We start from the raw sequence: 14,403 nt of genomic DNA, 5'->3' as shown, positions 1-14,403 counted from the left end.
GCAAATTACCATCACAAAGCAATAGGGCATCAATATAGTCTTGCCTGTGGCATGACTTGCTTTGTGAAGGAATAGTCCTCTAAATGGCTCAATCTTTCCTTAGTTAGGCAAATCTTAATCTTACTGCACTGACTGGGAAATATTGTGAACTGTCAAATGAAAGTAGCACTGTATGGTCTATGATAATGCTTCATAAAATGAAAGGTAACAGCATGTTTGCCCTAAGTAGTTTGGAGGACTGGGACGCAGCAATAGATGATCGGCATCAGCCAAAAGGATCGAACGATCTTTGAGTCGGGCCAACCTGTAAAATGATAAGAAGAGAGAAGAAGACACAACATTAGTGTGGGAACCCTTGTGACAGCTGCTACTGCACACTACCTACTCCACACACGTGTCACTCCCTGCCCATCCACCCATACAAATTGGGAGATGCTCGAGTCGCATCCATCTAGCGCCCCTACCGTGTACACTGATCCATATATGCTGCGTCTACACCCCATCACCCTTCCATTGTCTACTTGCTCTTACACCAGTGATCAAAATACTAGGAGAATGAAATACACTTTTCACAGATCTCTGCACTAACATACCCAAAGAACAGATATGAACGGAAATGCGTGTCCCTATAATTATGATTCCCGAGTGTGGGTGCGCACACACGTTATAATGAACCAACCAATACTTTCCTTCAACAGGGAGCAAAAAGAAAACTTCCATTACCTTCCAGATAGAAGATATCTTCAAAGCCAGTAGCTACTGTATCACACAATGAAAGTGCACATGCATTCTAGCAATGCTTCACTCTTTACAACTTACTGTATATATATATATATATATATAGCCTGGGTAATGATATAATTTCTGAGCACTAATTTCTAAATAGTAAACTCAACAAACAATTCTTGTACTGTAAATATGTGAGTAAAGTATTAAAGGTACTGTCTCTTATAAACTATGGAAATAAAAAATAAGAAATACGAAACAGTAAAAAAAAAAATTAAACATAGCCAATATTGAAAACACTGTACAGTACACAAATTAGCAAGTGCCAGGTACGAACACTTTTAAGATGCATTAAACTGCCCAAGTGAACCGCATTAAAATTATTTTCTGATACTAGTACATTCTAAATACTTCTCTAAATTTCAAAAGAAAATCCAATAAGCTGAAATACACAGGAATTCAAAATATCACTTTATAGATAGGAGAGAAATGGCCATTTATGTAATTTCCTTTTTATAAATTATCATTGACATAATAATTACCCCAAAACTTCAGATCATTTCTGCAGTACTCAAGTCAGTGTTGACGAATGACCTAAAATCATAAGAGTACAAAACAACGCTGGGCCAGGAATTTGTTTGTGCTAGTGACTTCCGTGTGGCGGTTTTTAACAAAATGTTCTTCAGAAACTTGTCAGATATATAATTGAATAGCCTTTTACAAGTACAGTGGTCCCTCGCTTAACGAAATTTCAGTTAACGAATTACCTTCCATAAGAATCTTCAATTCAGTTAACGAACAAAAATTTGATTAACGAAATCCTTACGAAAATCACGTTTTGTTGTGAGCATCAGTTGGTCAGCTGATGGCCCAGTCTGACAATTCAGTAATCTGTTTATGTTTACATTCGTTTCCAATGGAGTAAATATCAATAAAGTTGAGATTTTTAATATTTTTGCATTTTTTATATTAAAATTATTAGTCATTTTAACATATATTTAACATATTGATAATATCTGCAGTACTGTACAGGGAACTAGTCAGTTGTGCACCCATCAGATGCGTGATTCGCTCACAAGGCGTCAGTTGAGACTTTGAAACGGTGGAGAGCATCTATATTGTTGGCGTCTTGAATATTTTTGCATTTTTCATTGAAATTATTGGTCATTCTGAACTTTTATTTAACATATTAATAATATTTAGTGCAGTGTTGATTTCAAGAAAATAATTTTGAATTAGACCTAGTGAACTTAAATTTTATTTGAAATCAGGCGTCAAGCATGGGTCCCCTGAAAGGTGATTTCTCCTCCATCCCCACTTCCTTCTCTTCTCCCTTCTCCTCCACCCCCACTTCTAATTCCCATCAATATCATGAACCAGGAGCCTTCTATATACACACTCAAAGTATGTACTTTACTGCATTTTTTTTTACTTTATGTACTTTTGGTGAGCTGGAACCAATTACCCAATATCCCATTGAAACAATGGTTTGAGTTAACGAAATTTTTTGGTTAACGAGCGATCTTCTGGAGCAATTGTGTTAGTTAACAGGACCACTGTACAGTACTGAATGTATTATTCAACAAGGCCACTCTGTGTTAGCGATACTTTTATTAGAAACAACAAAATTTCTACTGTACAGTGGTAGTTTTAACTCTATCATAGTTAACATAATCTAGCCTAGTGTAACGTTATTGATGGATATATGAGCTACCAATCACTGAACACAATACAGCAAGCCCTTACAATTCGCGGGTTTTTAATTTGATGCCTTTGATTATTCACGGATGACACCCTGGATGTACCAAGAATGTTTGTGGGTGCCTTTTAGAGATGGCAACATGTTCGCGGCTGGGACTTGGAGCACACAAGTTGTGTGACTTCCATAAAATGTTTCTGTTGTCCCAGGCGGCTGGGCCACGCTCACACTCCGCCTCAGTCTGGGATAAACACTAATTGTCTGTCTCATGCGTGTACTACTTTGCTCTCTTCTCTATTGCTCCTCGTGCTTGTGAAGGTTACACATGTCGTCAACCATCTTCATCAAGCCATGGGAAGGTGCCCAAACAAGCAAAGAGAGAAAAGAAGGTCATGACCCTCGTGGAAAAGATACAACTGCTGGACAAACTTAGGAGTGGCCAGAGTGTTGCTGCGTGTGGCCATGAGTATGGCATCAATGAGTCAACTGTCCGCTACATCCCTTAGCGAGGGAAATTCATAATGCCATTGCCCTATGTACCCCCTCTCCTGCCAAAGTAGCTGCTAATGTGAGGGATACAGCTATGGTGACAACTTTAACTGCCACCACATCCCTCTCAGCCAGAAGTTATCCATGAAAAAGCCAAGGCCCTGTATTATAGATTTCATGCTGAGAAAGGTGGCGAAGGTGAAGTGAGTGAATGTTAACCGAGTGGTGAAGGTAGTGCTAATGCTGGGGATTCTGATGATACCACAAAGAAAGGTTTTAATGGCAGGAAGGGGTGGTTTGAGAACTTCAAGGCTACAACTTGAAGACCCCTGGAAGTCAGCCTCGGCAGACGATATAGCAGCAAAAGAGTATCCAGTAGAAGAGTTAAATGTTGGAGCCGGTTTTCAATGCTGAAGAGATTGGTTTGTGGTGGAAGAAGATGCCAACCAAGACATTCGTTTCCAGGGAAGAAAGGAGTACACTGGGCTTCAAGGTGACCAAAGATCATGTGTCTTTCCTGCTGTGTGACAACGCTGCAGGTCACTTGATCAAGCCCATGCTGCTGTACCATGCCAAGAGTCCGCATGCACTCAAGAACAAAGACATGTGCCTCCTCCCAGTCTTCTACCACCACAACCTGGTTTCACAATTGTTTTGCAGGAGAAAGGCCTGTAGTTTAAGGTTCCTTATCATGATCGACAACTGCCCTGGCTACCCTGAGGCCCTCAAGGATGCCAACAAAAATGCCAAGGTGATCTTTCTGCCCAAGAACAAAACAGCATTGCTCTAACCACTCAACTATGGAGTCACTGTCTTCAAGGCCATGTACATGACCAGCACCTTCAGCGGGATACAGCAGGTCTTGGACAAGGACACACGGGATGGCTGCCGAGTCAGTCTCGGGGAAATGTGGAAGAAGTTCTCCATGTTATTCATCAGTGGCAGGGGATAGAGGAATGGGCTCTACACAAACAGCCAGCATGGAATGGTGGATGTTAATCTTTTTTTTGTACTTTGAAAAAAAAAAATTATATGTATATGTATATATAGTATATATGTATATATATATATATATATATATATATATATATATATATATATATATATATATATATATATATATATATATATATATATATATATATATATATATATATATATATATAGTGAACCCTCACTTTACGCGGTCAATTGAACCCACGGCGGCCTGCGTAAAGTGAGAAACGGGTAAAGTGAACAACATAACATATGGGATTAATTGAAATAAAGACCGGGCCGACCCCCAAACTCCACTTTTTCAGACACAATACAATTGTACCCCACTTAACGCGGTCAATAGAACCCAGAGGGTCCCGTGTTAAGTGAAATCCGCGTTAAGTGAACAACAGAACATATGGGATTAATTCCAATAGAAACCAGCCCGACCCCCAAACTCCACTTTTTGAAGACACATAACTATGTTGTAGTAAAAATAACATCTTAATTTTATGATGGTACATGCACACAATTAATACTTAAGAGAAATAGAGAAATACAGTCGCCAAGTTAATGTCCATTCAAATAATGGACTCAACTCCCTCCCCCTCTTCTCACACTACACTGCTGGCTCTTCCCTCTCTGAGAAATTTTTTGGGGAAAACCACTAAATTTTAATAAATAATACCTCAAACTAAAGTTAGGATAATACAATTGACATTGCTGGATTCCTTGTAAGACCAGGAATATTTTGAATATAAATGTCATATATTTTGCACAAAAGATAACATATTTACTAGAGAAAACATTTTATCTAAAATTTGTATGTCTAATGCAAAATATATGATGTTTATATTCAAAATGATCACCAAATTATAAGAATTCCAGCAATGTAAATTATATTCTGGCCGGGTAATTTGTATGAATTTTATTAGCTAAAACAAATATCTTCAGTTAATAAAAAAAAAAATATTCTTCAGGACACTATCTGTCAATCAAAGTACCCCACCTTGCCTCCCCCCTCTTCCAACCGCGCGGTCAGTCCCAACCCTCCCCCCCACCAATCGTCCCTTCAAGAGAAGAGTGGGTGAAAAAAATAAATTTTAAAATTTTGTATTAAATAATACCTCAGATTAAAGTTAGGATAATATAATTGACATTGCTGGATTCCTTGTAAGACCAGGAATATTTTGAATATAAATGTCATATATTTTGCACAAAAGATAACATATTTACTAGAGAAAACATTTTATCTAAAATTTGTGTCTAATGCAAAATATATGATGTTTATATTCAAAATGATCATCAAATTATAAGAATTCCAGCAATGTAAATTATATTCTGACCGGTAATTTGTATGAATTTTATGAGCTAAAACAAATATCTTCAGTTAATAAAAAAAAAAAAATATTCTTCACGGGGTAACAGATGGTCGGTCGGTCCCTCCCTCCCCCCCACCCCCCACCAACCGTCCCAAGGAGATGTGTGGGAAAACCACTAAATTTTAATAAATAATACCTCAAACTAAAGTTAGGATAATATAATTGACATTGCTGGATTCCTTGTAAGACCAGGAATATTTTGAATATAAATGTCATATATTTTGCACAAAAGATAACATATTTACTAGAGAAAACATTTTATCTAAAATTTGTATGTCTAATGCAAAATATATGATGTTTATATTCAAAATGATCACCAAATTATAAGAATTCCAGCAATGTAAATTATATTCTGGCCGGGTAATTTGTATGAATTTTATGAGCTAAAACAGGCAGTCAGGCAGGGTGGCGGGTGGGGCAAATCTAAAAATAGCGTCTCGAGCCGGACACTCACCGCGTATATGTGGAAAAAATCCGTGTTAAGTGAAAGTTCAGCTCTGGCGAGGCACCGCGTATATGATAAAACGCGTTAAGTGAAACCGCGTTAGGCGGGGTAATACTGTACCTACGTTGCAGTAAAAATAACTTCTTAATTTTATGATGGTATGCACACACAATTAATAATTAAGAGAAATATCAATAATATTAGGTTTTTTAACACTTACATTAGTAGAAAAGATGGCTCTGAGGCAGAGGGCAGATTATTGGCCCTCACTTGTATCAATTGTATCACTATCCACCACAGAGGCTTGCAGGGCCTCTTTGTCAAACCCCTCAAAGTCCATATAAGTCCATATCCTCACTATCACTGACATAGGCCGGCTGTGGTGGGTGGCGGGTGAAGAACTCAGTAATGTTTTGATGACTGGGCGACCTTGTGCGCACCCTGCTCGCGCCGCTTTCAGCAAAAATATTACATTTCCGTGAATGTAGTATATAGAGCACAGTATGAATAGAATATCATTGTAATATAACAGTATTTTAACCGAAAACTATTAAAAAAACGAATAACATCTCAAGAACATCGGAAGCATAGGTAAAGTCTTTTGTTTTCGTCATGTATTTTATCCTATTTTACATTGAAATACATCACGTTTCAGCAAAACTACTATTTATTTCCGAGAATACATTCATTCAGGCACAGTTAAGGTAAAATATACATGTGATGTAACAGTTTTTTAACTGAAAACGATTCGAAAAACACGTGTACCGTCTAGCTGATACTCAACAGCTGGTGGTGTGTCATGCGTCGTTGTAAACAATAGGAGGTTGAAGTAGATTACCGGGTATTATATTAAGTGTGAAATATCGAAAAGGTTTTTATTGCCGGTATTTTTTGTAGATCAATGAGAACTGTGATACCGTATATGATATGATAAGTTAGCCTGTGCTAAGAACTTCAACATAGACTACTGAAAACACGTTGTAAGGTAATTTAGCCTATTGTAAGTTGGTGAGCTTCATTTGCTGAAGGAACTGCACAACTTTTCATTTCTAATTGGTACATATTTTACGTTTCCATTGTTTACTGGCAGTAAATGGTAAATATTTTTCATGTCTGAAGCTAAAATTTGCATCCCTCCCCCACACTAGTGGTGGAGATGTTACATTTAACCAAAAAGACGCTGGTGTTTTATCCCAGCAGTGGGTGGACCAGCATTTTAGCTTAAGGTCCGCGTAGGTAATATTCCTACAAATCTAAAAAAAAAAGAAAAAAAAAAGTTGATTTTGTCCGAATTATCCGAAATCCGGATTAAAGGGATCCGAATTAACGAGGGTCGACTGTACATGTATAATGTTTCTTATTACATTACTGTAGATAAATGCCTGGTTTATATAATTTGTTTATCACTGTGCCAATCATGGTTTTCAACATGTATTTCTCCCATACATATTTCAAACTTATGCCTGGCAACAGGTACTAGTGAGGGAAGTGAGTGACCGCTAGTTGAACATCATCTGCTGTTGTAACTCTCCTCGCTTCCTGCTACATTTCACTGGATTTACTGTTTTTATTAGTGTTTACAATATAATAGTGATTAATCATGGCATTTTAGCCAGGTTAGGCTCATCACTGTAGCTACCAGGCTACTGAGCCAAGCTGTGAAATGTTATGGTTGTTTTTCAACTCGTATTTTTGGGTAGATATATTTTCTTCATCGATTTTTACTCTGTTACATGTACACACCATCCTACACATTTATGTGAAAAAAGTAAAAGAAATCATTGTCCTAAGGGCAAACACGTAAAGGAATATACAGTATTTGCCAGCGTATAAGATGAGTTTTTTTTTTAAATGTGTCACAAATCACCTTGCGTCTAATGCACCCGTATTGTGGATAGGAGGCCGAGCGCTGTAGGAGGAGGTGCCTAGCTAGGGAGTCTGGGACGAGCAGTAGTCCACTAAGCACAAAAATTGTGTTACTAATAATGTTACTAATAATAAAATAATGAAAAACAAGCCAAATTCTCACAATCTATTATCACAAACTTATGACAAATTTGCCAAGGACATAAATAATGGCTTACATTGGCTTAACGGCAGAGGGAAGCTCACAACATCTCACTGTACCTCCTTCCCCAGCATACATAACCCACACCAGACACATGTCTTACATTATTTGATGACTGTATTATCTTTAAGAAACAGGTGTTTATTATCTACATGAAAAATGCCTCTAGAAAGATTAAAGAAATGTTAACAGAAAGTTCAGCCTCCAGTCAGCCATTTGCAACGAGTTGATGGCGCCAAAACAATAGCGATGGTGCTACACCCTGGTGGCAGATCGCGGCAACACAAAACATCACAGCCAAAAATACGAGTTTCACATCCTGTTGGTAATTCTCTCGACTAAAATATAAACTATCCACACAGCTGCTCTGATCAGAGATAGAGTTATTAAAAATTATTTCCTAATTGATTCCAGTATATATTGTATTTACATGCACAAAATTACATGTTTTCCCCTAAAAAAAAAATACCTTAAAATCACATTCAATAATTGTATGATGAAATGTACAAAAAAAATATTCCATAAAATATTCTTGTAATATAGGGGTGTGTTTTATATGCCGGCAAATACGATACATTTCTTTGAACATGAGTGAGCTGGCTCAGTGAGGGAGTGGGAAGAGAGTGCAGTGTAGGTGGTGGAGAGTGTTGCTAGGAAATCGGTGTCCCAGCGGGTCTCCATTGCTATGATGAAGCACGGAGTGTATTCAAATGGCGCCTGTGTTAAAACTTTCATTTGGCTTTTATTTACTGATTTGGCAATACAGTACAGGAAAGCCTCTGATAACGACGATTCAAATTTAAGACCATGGTTAATTTTGGACCCAATTCAATTTACACCATTATTTTCTTCGTATATACAACGAAAATAAAATAAAAAATAAAACAAAATTATATTTTCATAGAAATACTAACTAAATCCCAATATGTATTATACAAAACACAACAACAAAAAAACACGCCTTGCACACAGACTGCTGGGCTTGAAAGTGGTGACGCCAGCATCACTAGTATAAAAAGTCGCAGCTTGGCGGGCCTTTTGTTTTCACTCATCTGAACAGGAAAAGAGGAAAAACATTCTCAGGTTGCTTACAGCATTTTTGCATCTCTATTCAACATGAGCAAGAGAGCAAGTGATGGTAGTGCTGGTTCAAAAGCTAATAGAAAGTGTGTAAGCTTAGCTGCTGAGAAACTAGATGTGTTAAAACGATAGAGAAAAGGCGAGAGGTATTATATGGAGCAAGCAATGAACATATTTTCTGAAGTGGATCCGTTAATAGAACAAAGCATTAAAATTAACAGGGACATTACATAAAGATGCATAATGAGAAAAGAAAGCAGCTGTGCATGGTTCTTTCAGCAGCTTTATTATTCGAAGGCCTAAACCATCAACTTCAGCTAAACCATCAAATTCAGCATCATAAGCAGCTTCAGCAACAACTACAGGTTCAGTAACAGTTTCAGCAACAGCTATGACATCTTTATGGAAAGCTACAGCTTCAGCCAGAGTTGAACCTGATGACTTCGTCATCTGAGTAAAAACTCGCACAACATTCATTTGCTGTCCTTATGTTTTAGACTTGGTGAGTAGAATTTTGGTTTTACATTATAGTAAGTATTATTTAAAACATATATGAACAGTAATAAGTGTTGCTTTCATATTCTTATGTTGAGAAATAACGATGTTTTCACATGTACGGACTTACGTGTGTTGGTGTTGGCTACAGGAGCAAAATACGCACAAAAGTTTTTTCCTAAATACCTGTACTGCCTACTAAAATAGGTGGTGCATTTTATATGCTGTAAAACACGGTACTGTACACCTATTCCCCCATTAACGTCTTTGTTAGGTTCCTGAAAACCACGACTTTTAAGTGAAACGTTATGTGAAAACGATTTTACCACAGACAGACTGATATAAATATGGGTTATGTTCCTTGGGAACATTTCTGGTCAAATATTTTTTCACAAATTGCCACAAATGTTTCACTTTCAGCGCTATCACCTTCTTCTTGTTTTAATGTTTCAAATAAATTCAAAACTTTCACCTGTATTGGAGAGCAACGAACGTGGAAAGTTTTGTTGATGTTGCTCCTCAATCCACAAGTTCAGCAATCTTTCCATATTTTCTATAATGCCACATCAGTTGCAAGTTCACTTTGTAGCAGATAATGGACTAACACTTTTAGCACATGATTTGATATTTTCTACGTTTCCACAAATTGTTCTTACCTCCAGTTGTAGGCTGCAAACTGACAGCTCTTGCTATGTCCACAGCTCGCTGTCCTTCAAATGTCTTCAACACATTTAATTTAACTTCTAATGTAACACTTTTCCCCCTTCTTTCTATGAGCACAACCAGTAGTGATGCATAATGCACGTTTAGCATTCATTGTTCTAGGGCTCAAATAAATTTAGTAATGGATTTTGAGTGAATGTTGGAAGAGCATAAACCAGCCACTTAACAACAAACAAATATGGCACCTACACTGGTTGCTTACACAGTCAGCTGTTGTCACAATCAGGCATTGAGCGCCTTCGTACTGAATTTTTAAAAATTGTCGTATATTTATCATTTTCATACTTATTCTTTTTTCAATGACCTTATAATGAAATGACATTAATGGGGGAAATGGTGTACTGTATTTTTGGTGCTGTTTATAATTTATCGTTCTTATACATTTAGTGCATTCGCCAGAAGATAAGGAAAATCGACTTTCTCAGACAGGTGCCCCCCCCCCCTTTTTAGTCTGGATCTTCGAGGGTTCACTTTAATAATGTTCTGAATACTTGACAAAGTTGGGAGTTAGGTAATGGTGAGAGTCAGAACTTGGGAATGTTCACATATCTTCCACAATACAATACAGTATACTGTACAGTCTCTCCTCGACTTACGACAACCCGGACATACAACCGCCGTGGTCGTATAAAATAGTTTTCACATTACGTATTTTCAAGTCCCGAAACGTTTTGTCGTAATGTGACGCCGTACAACAGCATGGGCCGGGCCGCCTCGTGGTGTACAGCATCCACGTCGTAGCCCACTCAGTTGGTGTTTGGCCGTCGTTGTTAGTGATCGCGCTGTGTACTGACAAAATTTTCGTTTCTAATTCCCTTTAAAATGGCTGGCAAGCGTAAAAGTGAGAGTTCTCGTGGTACTGAGAAGTAAAACGAGACAGTCCATTACTTTTGAGATGAAAATGAAAATAATAATGCAATATGAAAATGGAAAACAGTAGCAGCCATTTCACGCGACCTTGGCTTCTCTCACTCGACGATATCAACGATTTTGAAGGACAAGGAACGAATTAGTGAGGTAGTGAAAGGATCAGCACCTATAAAGGTAACAATAATAACGAAAAAAAGACAAGGTCCTCTTCATGAGATGGAGAAATTACTTGTAATGTGGATGGAAGATCAGCTGCAAAAGCGTGTACAGTACCCCCCTTAAGCCTTCTAACCATACAAGCTAAGGCAAGAAGCCTTTTCGAAAGCCTGAAGGAGCAGGCAGGAGATGAATACGACCATAACTTCACAACAAGTCATGGGTGGTTCCAAAGGTTTAAGAACCGTTACAGTTTGCATAGTGTAAAGGTGAGTGGAGCGGCAAGTGCTGATGTGGGAGCTGCTGAAGCTTTAAGAAGGAGGTAGATCGTGTCATCGTGGAGGGAAATTATTTGCCTGAGCAAATATTTAATGTGGATGAAACTGGCTTATTCTGGAAGCGCATGCCAGAACGGACATACATGCACAAAGTAGCGAAAACCATGCCGGGATTCAAGGCATTCAAGGACTGAATCCCACTTCTGTTGGGGGGGAATGCAGCTGGTTTCAAGGTAAAACCCTTCTTGATATATCATTCAGAGAACCCAAGGGCTTTTAAAAATGTCAGCAAGCACACACTGCCAGTGTTTTATTGCAGTAATAAGAAAGCATGGATGACCCTAGCACTGTTTGAGGATTGATTCCTTAGTTGTTTCATTCCACGAGCCAAGGAGTATTGTCTGCAACAAGGGGTTGCATTCAAGATTTTATTACTTTTAGATAATGCTCCAGGACACCCACCACACCTGGACGACCTGCACCCTGATGTTAAGGTAGTCTACCTTCCACCTAACACTACCTCTATCATCCAACCCATGGATCAAGGTGCTATTGCTGCTTTTAAAGCCTATTATTTATGTACGACCTTCACTCAGGCTATTGCTGCTACCGACAGTGAGAAAACACTAATGAGAGTTTTAGAAGGACTACGACACTTTGCAATGTACTAAGAGCATAGCTGCAGCATGGGATGGGGTTACAGGTCAGTGCATGTATGGAATATGGAAGAAGGTCCTGAAAAGATATGTGAACAGTTTCAAAGGACTTAATGAAGATGAAGCAATTTCTGAGATTAGTAACAAGATAGTGCAGATGGGTAAACAGATGGAGGAAGAAATTGATAATGAAGATGTTGAACAGTTGGTGGAAAATGTAGCAGAAGAGCTAAGTAACGAGGATATTACTGAACTGGATGCACAGAAAATTGCAGAGGAAGAAGAGAGACAAAATGTAAAAGAAGAATCTGCACCCCCCAAAAAGTTTTCAGTGAAACAAATGGCAGAGGCATTTGCTACTGTTAATAAGGGGATGCAAATGTTAGAAGAAATGGATCAAAATGTTGAGCATTTTGCAAAAGTTGACAGACTGATCCAAGATGCACTTGCTTGCTACAGGGAGATTTACAATGAAAAGAAAAGGCAAACTGTGCAGTCTAAACTGGACATATTTTTTTAAGAAATCCCCCACTGCTGTCTCCTCACACCCCACCACTGCTGCCTCTTCACTCCCTAAAGATGATCCAATACCTTCAACGAGCAAGTATGTTAGCCTGTCTGAAGAAAGTGAACTCGATGACCCACCCAGCCATGTCTCCTCCTCTGCTTCATCGAATTAATGTAGTCTACATGCTTAATTAAAACATTATTGAGGCCCCGTGTGCATTCAGCTGACTACATTAAAGGTAAATGCACAATAACACTTTATTAATTTTTCATTATTGACTACTTTTACTGTACTGTAATTCATATTAGAACTTCTATGAATTATTTTCACTTTTTCGGCTAACGACCAATTCGACTTACGACCTGGTCGTCGGGACGGAATCCCGTCGTAAGTCGAGGAGAGACTGTAATAATATTAAAGCAATTGTCTATCTATACATATTATATACATGTACATGGTAATTTACTTAGAAGAGCTCAACATCTCTTTTTTTACCTGAATCTAGTGGGGAGAGCTATGAAGACCAGGGAATATGTGGGGTTAAGCATGCATTGATTGATTTTCAAAATTCTGAGCCAAGAATTGGATCATGCAACCCCCCCAAACTGCCTTTTCAAAAAATCAAACCAATAGGTAGAAGAGGCAACCCCCAAAAGTCTAACCTAGGAATGCTGCAATGCTGCATCAGAATTATCCTTTTAATGTCATCATTTTCTTTGGGAGTTTGCATGAATCATATTTTGTCTCAATTTTTTTAAATCACTTACTGTTTTAACCCCATTTTCCCTGGCTTTCAAAGCCCTCTACACTTCCAAAGAGTTTCAGATTTTAAGCATTTGCTTTCATTAAATAACTACAGTTCTATGAACATATCGAGAAAGATTTGCAAATATACATGAGTAATACTTTAGCTAACTAGTTTTTTATAATTTACTGTGGACTTAATTTAATATGAGAAATAATAATTTCATAGTTACTTTTTACTTTCAGTACTTGAGTACTTTATGAATGACATACTTTTTACTTCTACTTGAGTATATTGAACTTTGGATACTTCTACTGGAGTAACATTTTGCTAATGAAACAATTTACTTTAGTAGCAATGTCCAGTACTTTTTACAACTCTACCTGCCATCTACAATAAGGCTAATAATCATCACCACAACATAATCAATGAATAAACTTTTATCTATTGTTGTTGTTAGATATTAGTTTTGTCCATGGCATCTTTTTTAGTTATATGTTTACAGTGTTTGTTTTATAGGTATCACACTATTTATATCCTGCAATGAATACAGTATATTGTATACTATACAATAGTGTTACAGTATAACAACAGCTATACACCTCAACCTCACCTCTGCAGCCTATTCAGTTCCCAGACAAACAATAAAAATGGCAGGTATCTAGAGCATTTTATAATTAACTGAAGGTGAATAAAGTACAATTTACTTTAATATGATTAAATTAATAATTAATCTACAAGTACAGTACATGTGCATATTTGTATGTGCACATACACCACTACAGTATATCCGATCATAGCATAACTTCAGGTGGTGTCCTAAACATCCACATTTCCCTCCATCTACATTAACATAAGAGTGTGGTTTGTGTTAATAGTGCAGCCGTATTTTCAATTTTTTTCACCTTTATTATTAAAGTAATATATTTTGTAATGATGAATTATTCCACTTCTGCTTATAGGTTTAAAGTACTGTACTGTATAATGATAATGATTTTTGAGGGGTCTGGGGGGACTTATGTACCCCTTTATTCTTTGGATTCCAATATTCTGAACCTCAGTCTGTGTGCTGATGAAATTAGTTCAAGCTACAGGCCTCCAGATAAGT

General features: G+C 37.6%; 1 protein-coding gene across 5 annotated transcripts in view; it reads right to left on the bottom strand.

The window, feature by feature from the left end:
- Window positions 1-14,403, bottom strand: part of LOC121877898 (poly(U)-binding-splicing factor half pint-like) — an 88,960-nt gene that overhangs the window by 59,706 nt on the left and 14,851 nt on the right. The window contains exon 3 of one of the 5 annotated variants that reach the window (XM_042383849.1): window positions 1-304. This exon is cut by the window's left edge and continues 744 nt beyond it. The exons of the other annotated variants lie outside the window; for them this stretch is intronic. The gene's annotated coding sequence lies outside the window, so the exon portion shown is untranslated. The remainder of the gene's footprint in view (window positions 305-14,403) is intronic. 5 annotated transcript variants of the gene reach the window in all.

This window comes from Homarus americanus, unplaced genomic scaffold (genome assembly GCF_018991925.1).
Source record: "Homarus americanus isolate GMGI-L3 unplaced genomic scaffold, GMGI_Hamer_2.0 scaffold24523, whole genome shotgun sequence".
Lineage (NCBI taxonomy): Eukaryota > Metazoa > Arthropoda > Malacostraca > Decapoda > Nephropidae > Homarus > Homarus americanus.
Note: the sequence above shows the minus strand (reverse complement) of the source record. Positions and strands in the feature narration are given on the sequence as shown.